Here is an 8,849-nt window from a genome sequence, read left to right as displayed (position 1 = left end):
GATTATCTTCTACTTAGATAGCTAACATTGTGCTAGTGTGCAAGAAAAATGGAGAAATCCGGATATGCATTGATTTTTGAAATTTGAACCAAGATTCTTTCAAAGATAATTACCCATTGCCGGTCATGGTTCATATCGTGCAAGCCATAACCGGGTCTGAATGATGTCCATGTTGGATGGTTTTTTTTGGATACAATCAAGTGGAAGTTGCTGAGAATGATCAACAAAAGATTGCATTCACAACTCTTTGGGGCACCTTTGCATATCATAGAATGTCATTTCGGTTGATAAATGCAAGTGCAAATTTTCAATGTTCAATGGACCTATTATTTCAAGATTTCCTTGGTAAGTTCATTGTCATTTATCTAGATGAGTTGTCTATTTTCTCCAAACATTATCATAATCATTTTCATCATCTACAACAAGTGTTGGAAAAGTGTTGACGACATGGAATCTCCCTTAACCCCAAGAAGTCGGTCTTTGGGGTTACGAAGGGTAAGTTTCTTGTACAAACTGTGTCCAAAGAAGGTATCAAGATTGATGCTGAAAGGGTCAATGCCATTCATAGTCTTTCCTTGCCTACAAGTAAAACTGTTATGGATTTTTTCTTTGCTAAATTTAACTTCTTTTGGAGGTTCAATCTAGACTTTGCTGAACAATCTCATCACATTATTGACATGATGAAAGGAAAATATATTTTCAAATGGAGCCTTGAAGGAAATAATTCTTTCAATGAAATGAAAGAATCTATTGCTCATGAACCTATCTTGGTATGTCCGAGTTATAAGAAAGAATTCATAATGTATAGTTATGCATCAGATCACACCTGTTCAACCATACTGATGTAGAAAAATGATGAAGGCACTTATTAGTTAGCCTATAAACTTTTTTAAAAGGTCATAATTGACATTTTAAACTAGTTATTTTCATCCCTAAGCTCTAAAAATGCATTTTTACTATGGAGATGCATTTGGTGTCTCGGATTTCACTCATAGATCATGTTTTCTTTGATTTTTGGTAGAATCAGGTGCTTATTTTCGCCATTTTTTCATAGTTTGGCCAATGCTTTCATTTTCTAGGGTTTTTTAGATTTTCCTTTTTTCAATTTAGTTTTTTATTTTATTTTACATGGTGTGGTGTTTTGTTTTAATCTCCCTATTCAACCTACATTTTTGATAGCTGTCGGGTTTTCTACGTGACATATCATCTCTTTAATTGAACACATATCGCGTTTTAAAACCCTATGTGTGACCTTGACTTACCTATACTATATGTCGAGTTTCATAACTTGACATGCCTTTATTTTATTTTGATGTTTGGCATGTCGGGTTTTAAAACCCGTCATGCCCTTCATCCTCTGTTTTGCCTTTTGGCAGGTCAGGTTTTAAAACCCGACCTGTGAGTCATGCTATACCATTTGACATGTCGAGGTTTAAAACCTGACATGTCAGTTGACCTACCCTATTTTTTACCCTTATGACATGTCAAATTTTAAAAACTGACATATCAATCCATCCTACCCATTTGGAATGTCAGGATTTAAAACCCGACATGTCAGTTTAGCTTTTCCATGGTCCAAGTCAAGTTTTAAAACTCGACCTACAACATTTGATCTACCTATTTGTAGATCAGGTTTCAAAACCTGATTTGTCAAATTTGTTTCCTTGTATGACTAAGGCATTTTTGTCCTTCAAACTTTTTTATAAATTCATAAAGCTGGCAATCTAATGATGATGTTGATTTTTGAGTTGATCCAAGATGAAATATTGTAGATTCTTGCAAATGTCTGACCCTTCCTTGAGTAAATTCAAAGGAAAGAAGATGAAGTACAAATAAAAAAATTCCTTAAACATGTTCCCAGTAATATTTGTGAAGACCAATGTGGAATTTATCAAGGATATTAAAATTGGGCACATAGACATGAATGAGTTCCAGGAGCATGTTGAGAAAGACGCTGCTAAGATGACAAACCTCATTGCAAGTGATTTGCATCAATATGCATCCTTCCCAGTTGTAGCACATGAGTGTGACTTTTTTTTAGCAATGGCTTATTGTTTTGATGCTAAGACTAGATAGGTCAAGGATGTTGATGGCAATGTGGTTATCTGATAGGATAGTGAGTTCTTCAATAGCTTGTTCAAAGGGCTAGCCTTTGATGAAGTAGTGGATATTACACCAATGAAAACTCAAGCCCATTACGAGGAAAACATGAATAAGTGCAAAAAGACAATTAATATTATTTTCTTGAAGAGTCCTAGGTCTTACACTACCTCTAGATGGCCTAAATCATTCCATAGGAGTGGTTTTAATATGGGATACAATGATATGGTTACCTTGCTAGCGAGAATCAAAGGCATTCTGGATTCACACCATTTCCAGACTTAGATGTTTTTATACATGAATATCATTAGGAAAGGAAATGGTAAGATTGACTGGGGTGAATAGATGAGTGATGCTATATGTGCTTAGTTGATAGAGGTGATGACTCATTTAAAATTTTACATGACCTCTTACATAGTGTATGCAGTTACCACCATGAGGCATTTTCCAAGGTTGTCTAGAAGGGGAGACGGGAGGCAGACGCCAGTGTAGGATTATTACTATCAATTAACTATTTATAACTGGAGAAGTCACTTCAGAAGAATCAATGATGCATTCTTTAGCACATGGAAGTGTATGTTTGACAAGGAACTTTAGAAGCAGAGGCTCTCACAAGCAGCTTATAAAAAGGTTAGTGGTTATGGCTATTTTTTTCTCCAATTCCCAACCTTCAAATATATTTGTGGTGGTTGTTACTCTGGTTCTCCTTTCATATTGCCAAGATACCCATCAAATAAAATTATATTGATGGAGATCTGCAAACATCTAATCCATGTGCATGAGAGGCAATCAGTGTCACACAAAGTTGGTGTCAAGTTTCCTCAAGTGATAGGAAGTTATTCGGTACTCACGTCTCCTAAAGCCAAAAATATGGAGGATGAGATGTAGTGGGTAACAATGAGGAGGTTTAAGGCTCATGATAATATTGATTATCATGGGATGAGAATAACATCTAAAGAAGCTATGTGCATGTATATAGGTTGGTATATGTAGTGATAGATTGCAGAGATGAAGAGGATGTAAGAAGATTGTATTTCAATCGTCTTACATTGGAGTAGATTGAAAATTTAGTTTTAGTTAGGATCCCACTAATAATGGAAGATAGTAATGATATTATAGATCCTAGATATTATGAAAATAATATTGCAAACACTCCTTTTCCTTCAATTCAATGGTCGCAAAAGGAAAAATAAGTCAATTTCAACAAGGTTTACTCCCATTATAGCAAACATGAATGCATGGCTACTAAAGAGGAGAATAAGGATGAAACAACTTCTGGTGAGTTCTAGTGATGATGAAGATGAAGAAGGTCTTGTGGGAAAGAAATCACAATTAAGAATAAAGAATAAACATGATACACATGAATCGGTACCAATCTTATCTCCTAAGTCAAAGGAAAAGCTCCAAGATACAAGTTTACAATGAAAAGTCGTCAGGGAGGATAATCTTCCTCTTTAGCTCAAACAGTACAACAACCTAGTACTGAAGAACTTGTTATAGAAGACCTGGAAAAGGATCAAGAGGAAGGGGAAATTTAACAAGAGGAAATGCAAGATGTGGAGGAATCAATGCCTCCACTAGTTAGTACTTCTTCTATACCACAGGTTTTTGCTCCTAGTTCTCAGGATCCAACATCATCTATGCATGTGAAAATTAATTATATACATTCTGATTTAGATGATGATGATGATGAGGAGGAGGAGTTAACATATGTTGTTTCTCAATGAGAAAGTGAAACTCAGTTTTTATCATTGTCAAGTCTTCCAAGTTTTGATGTTGTCCCAACTTCACTGATTGAGTCCTCTATTGTGGATTTCAATGAAGCAGTGACTCAAATGTCTCAAGTTGAACAATTAGTTTCTATTACTACCACTTCCATAACTACCAAGGTACCACCTCTTGTTTCTAATACTATTGTAACAACTACTATTGTTCAAACACCACAAGTTGATGTGCTTTCATAAACTAGTCAGGATACATCACAAGTAACTTCTTTTACTCAAGTGGGATTCACAACTTTGCCACCACAATCAAATCTTTCATTGTGGTTGGATATTGTATCCACAAAGAGAAAGAAGTAGGTAATTTCCCTAGATGAATTTAATTTTGGTCAAATGTCTCTAGTTAAATCAAGAACATCCAAAAAAGCTAAGACAATTTCCATGATATTGGTTGATCTAGCTAGTAAAAGGAAATATGTTGAGGTTTTGGTACCACCTCCAGATAAGGATAAAGATGAAGTTCATCCTTCAAATTATGTAATGAAAACTCTTGAATTGAGAACAAAGACACATGAAAGTATTAAGAAAGATACACAAGCCTCATTGAAATCTCTTATGAGAAGGTTTAATGAAGAAAAGGCTGAGAAAATCATATGGAAATAGAAGTGTGAGCAGCTTATTAATGTTCTCTTTAAGGTAACTCAATAATCAAAGGAAGTAGAACCTTTGACTTCCTCTTTAGATGAAGAAACCCTCAAGAAGTCTGAATATGTGGGAATCAAAGATAGAGTGGTGGCTGAATGGATTGATTGCTTAAAGTCAAAAGGTACCCATCTCTTGAGTTCCGCAATTAAATTCATGCTTAATTTTGAAACTGTATGGACTCACATACAAGATCTACACTCCTTGTTGTCCCAAGAAACATATGAACTTGAAAAGGATTTTGAACTATGGGATAAAATGAAAGAATACAGGGTTGATATCCTTGTAGAAATTAATGTTGTGTTCACTCAAGGTGAATACATCCAGACTTGGTAATTATAAAAGCATAAGAAAGAATTGTTGAAAAAGTTGGTGGATGATTTAAATGAAGACAAAGAAGCATGTGATGATGGATTTTTCAATATCTCATCAAGGATAACTGAATTTACATGCTATTTATATGATAATGAATAAAAATATTCTACCCCTTGATACCATTATTCAGGAATTCTTTTTAATTATAAGTCACCTAGTGGATGATGAGTTCTCTTTAGTTTCACTTGACAAGTTGATCAAAACTCAAGCCAAATTGGATGATCTTGTGTCTATGCTAAAGAAGGCCAAGAAAGGGTATATGAATGTTAGAGACTCTATTTCTCGTGTTCATACAATTTCCAACTCAACATTAGCTCTAGACAAGTCTGAGATGCAGGCTACACTAGCTAAATTTAAAAATTTCTAGAAGATAAATATCAAGGAAAAGGAAGAATAAAATGTCTTCATGAGACTAGTTATTTTAGGTTCATATAGTTTCATTTTACCTTACTACAAATTTTTATGTAGAAGCACTTTTATTTTATGCATAAGTTCTAGACATTTTGGACTCTGCAATTGAATTAGTCAATTGTGCCCACATTTTTATCAACACTTTTCCTATAAAAGGAGGAGCCTCATATGTAGTTTCTCTTTTGTGAGCTAAACAAAACTCTTCCAAAATTTTGTCTCAAGTGAAACTTTGTGTTCTCTTGTTTTAAAATTAATAAAGTGAATAAAGAAAGAAATTTTATGCTCCAAAATTTGTGTTGGACAAGGATTGTAGATTATGAGTGGATGTTCTTATGTCATTTACTTATATGTGCTTCTAGTTTACTTGATTGTATTTGTATGTGTGTAAGTGAAGGACTTTTCTAAGTGCGGGTATAAACTTTGTGTTATATAAAATATTTAGAGGTTTATTGTAATACAATGATTGTGTAGTAGACTTTGTGCTACTATTGGTTACTTTTCAAGGTTATTATAATTTATCTTGAAGACTTTGGGCTGCAAGATATCTTTAGTTATTAAGTTAGGAAAAGCATTTTTGTTTATGTAATACTTTGTACTGACGTTAATATAGATTATAGTGAATTGTTGTATGCAAGTTTAGTTATTATTGTAAGAAAATTGTATAAATTGTATCAAGTAAAGGAATTTATGTTAATTCTAAAAAAGAGAATTATACACCCTAAGCTTAACCCCAAGATTTAATTTTTAGTTGTTGAAATATCAAGTTCTATTAGGGAACCTCCCCTTGCTGAGAGGAGAGACTTTTGTCTCATCAGAGATGTGTGTGAAACATATATTTTTTCAGTACATTGGTGACAAATATTCACCCAACAATTTTTTGGTGACTCTACTGGGGATTCTATGTGCAACCGGTGTAATTATTTTGTGTTGCAGTGTTAAAATTTCCATTGTAATATCTTTGTTTCTGATTTTCTCAAAGTACTAATCTGGTAGACCCAAGTTATACTCATAGTCAAAGAGCAAAAGGAATTATTGATCCTACCTTTGAGTTTTTGCAGCAACGTATTTTTCTTTCTTGCCTTCACAAAAAAGATCTCCATTGCAATGTAGAAGGAGTTTTCCTCCTACTGCACAAAGGTCTCTTTTTCCAAGTGAGACATCAATTTTTCAAGTCGTGATTATCCCAGCCATAACATGTTTTGTAATTCTCCCATACAATCAACCAGTGATGGCTGCCTAGGGTCATCGGGTACGACATTTGGTCCATTTAGCCTCACGCCACCTACATGAATTTCCATGAGGTTCAAGAAAGAATTTTCCTAAGTTTTTGGGTGATGGTTCTCAACATCCTAATGAACACATCGCTGCATTTTATATTGCATGTGGTATTCTCGGGGTTGAAAATGAAGATGTTTCTATAAGGTTGCTTGTTGAAACTTTGCAAGGCATAGCTAATGATTGGTTCTATCATCTTCCTAACAATTCTATCACAAATTGGGATAGCCTCAAAATAAGGTTTGAAGCAAGGTTCAAAATTCCAAAAGATGAGTATGTGCTTTGAGCACAAGTGACTCAAATGAAGAAGGAACCACAAGAGCCCATGTGGAAATTTTTTTGAAAAATTCAATAAGCTACATAATCACATTTCAACTACATAACAATCTACTATTCGAAACTTAAAATGTTTCTTTATAAATGCATAATTTCCAGAGTGAGTTTTCCTTTGCATAGAAATGCTCCTATAGATTTCGTTGCCTCCCAACGGTTAGCCACAAAAGTTGAAGAAAATATTATCCTTGTTGGTAAGATAAGGAAAGATCCTAACAAGGTTAGGAATAATTAAATTGTTGATGTATCATCTTCTTCTTCAAATTATCTAGATCCTATGATTCAAAAAATGGCTAATGATTTGTTAGCACTAAAGAAGCAATTTTTTGTGCAAGGGAATGGTCCATAGCGTGATGTTCCAAGGACATTCCCCAATAATGCTTCCAATTACACTGCTCATAATCAAAACAAGTTGCCTCCACCTCCATAGAGGCTTGCTTTGGAAGCATTGCCTCAAAATATATTCACGAGTTACTATGGGACAAAACAAAATGATCTTCCCCCATTTGATGAAGATAATGCCAATTCACCACAAGATGATGAGGTAGAGTTGGCTAGAGACTCTAGCATTCGATACATTCAATATTAAGAAGACCATGTACAAGAAGAAGGATGTGATGTAGATGTATTTTCTATTTTCACTCATTTGTAGACTCAAGCAAATCAAGGGCAAGCAAGTGCGAAGAGTGATGATTCTACACAAGTAAAATATTCTCAATGCTTGCCGCTGACTATTGCCAAGCATGGAACACATTTGCCAAATCTTCCAAAGGATAATACAAATCCTCCAAAATATAATGCAAAAGATAAACATGTAATTACTCCTTCAACTTTTGCAAATTTTTCAGCATCTGCACCGAAGACCAATGCACCAAGTAATACTTCTATTTCTCAAATTGAGAATTTTTCTCAATCTTTAATGAACTCTTTTCAAGCATTTGATAAAATAGATCATGATAAGAAAACAAAAGTTCAAATGTCTAAAGTAGAGTATTTAAGGTTTAATCCAGATCAATTTAATCGGCTTGTAATGTTTGTTAAGGAAAAGGATAATACACCAAGTCCTCCACAAAAACCCAATGTTTCTTAGAATAACTTAGTGACTTCTCCTGCTCTTTCGGAGAAAATTGAACCATTTTATATCTCATTGTTAATTAAGGTCACAAGTTAATCAATTGTGTTATATAATCTAGTGTATTAGATAATGTGATGGATACAAAGGTTGTGAATGCTCTTGGACTCACCTTGACTAAGAATTTTGGTAGGTGTTTTTATTGATAATAAGCAAGTTCCATTGATAGGCAAGATAAAAGATGCACAGTTTGCATTCATTGGCTTTCTAGAGAAGAAAATTAAAATGATAGTGTTGGTAGCTAATGTGATACCTTCCTATGGTATTTTTTGAGGAATAAATTTTTGCAGAGATGGTGGAGAATTAAATATGGATATGACAGATGTTCGGATCCAAGTAAAAGGAGAAATCAAGAAATTGCATCTTGAAAGAGAATCACAATACACTGTGTTGGGACCTATAAAATTTTGAGATTTTGAGTGGCCCATTTTAAAATTATGCTTTGCACCTTTTAATGGCAGTTGATGAATCTATTATCACTATTTCAAATTTGTTGAAAATCTTGCCTTTTAGCTATTGGAGTATATCAAAATTTAGAATTTGACCTTTGCCTGCAAGTTTGTGGTTCTGAGCGTTTAGGGTTTTTACTCTTCCGTGAAAAAATTTAGAAAAATTAAGCCTTTGTAGTGCATTGTTGTAATTCGCTTTGAACTTGAACCACCTTTTTGGTTCAAGGTTCAAGGTTCAACTACTTCTCCTACTTATGTCGTGGCTTTGTAATATTTTTAGTAAGCATGTGCGAATGTGTAATGTCTGTTTGAACCATTTGCTAATCGGTTCAAGGTTCATGGTTCAATCTG

The sequence above is a fragment of the Cryptomeria japonica genome, chromosome 7 (assembly GCF_030272615.1).
Source record: "Cryptomeria japonica chromosome 7, Sugi_1.0, whole genome shotgun sequence".
Taxonomy (NCBI): domain Eukaryota; kingdom Viridiplantae; phylum Streptophyta; class Pinopsida; order Cupressales; family Cupressaceae; genus Cryptomeria; species Cryptomeria japonica.
This window is presented reverse-complemented; position numbering follows the sequence as displayed.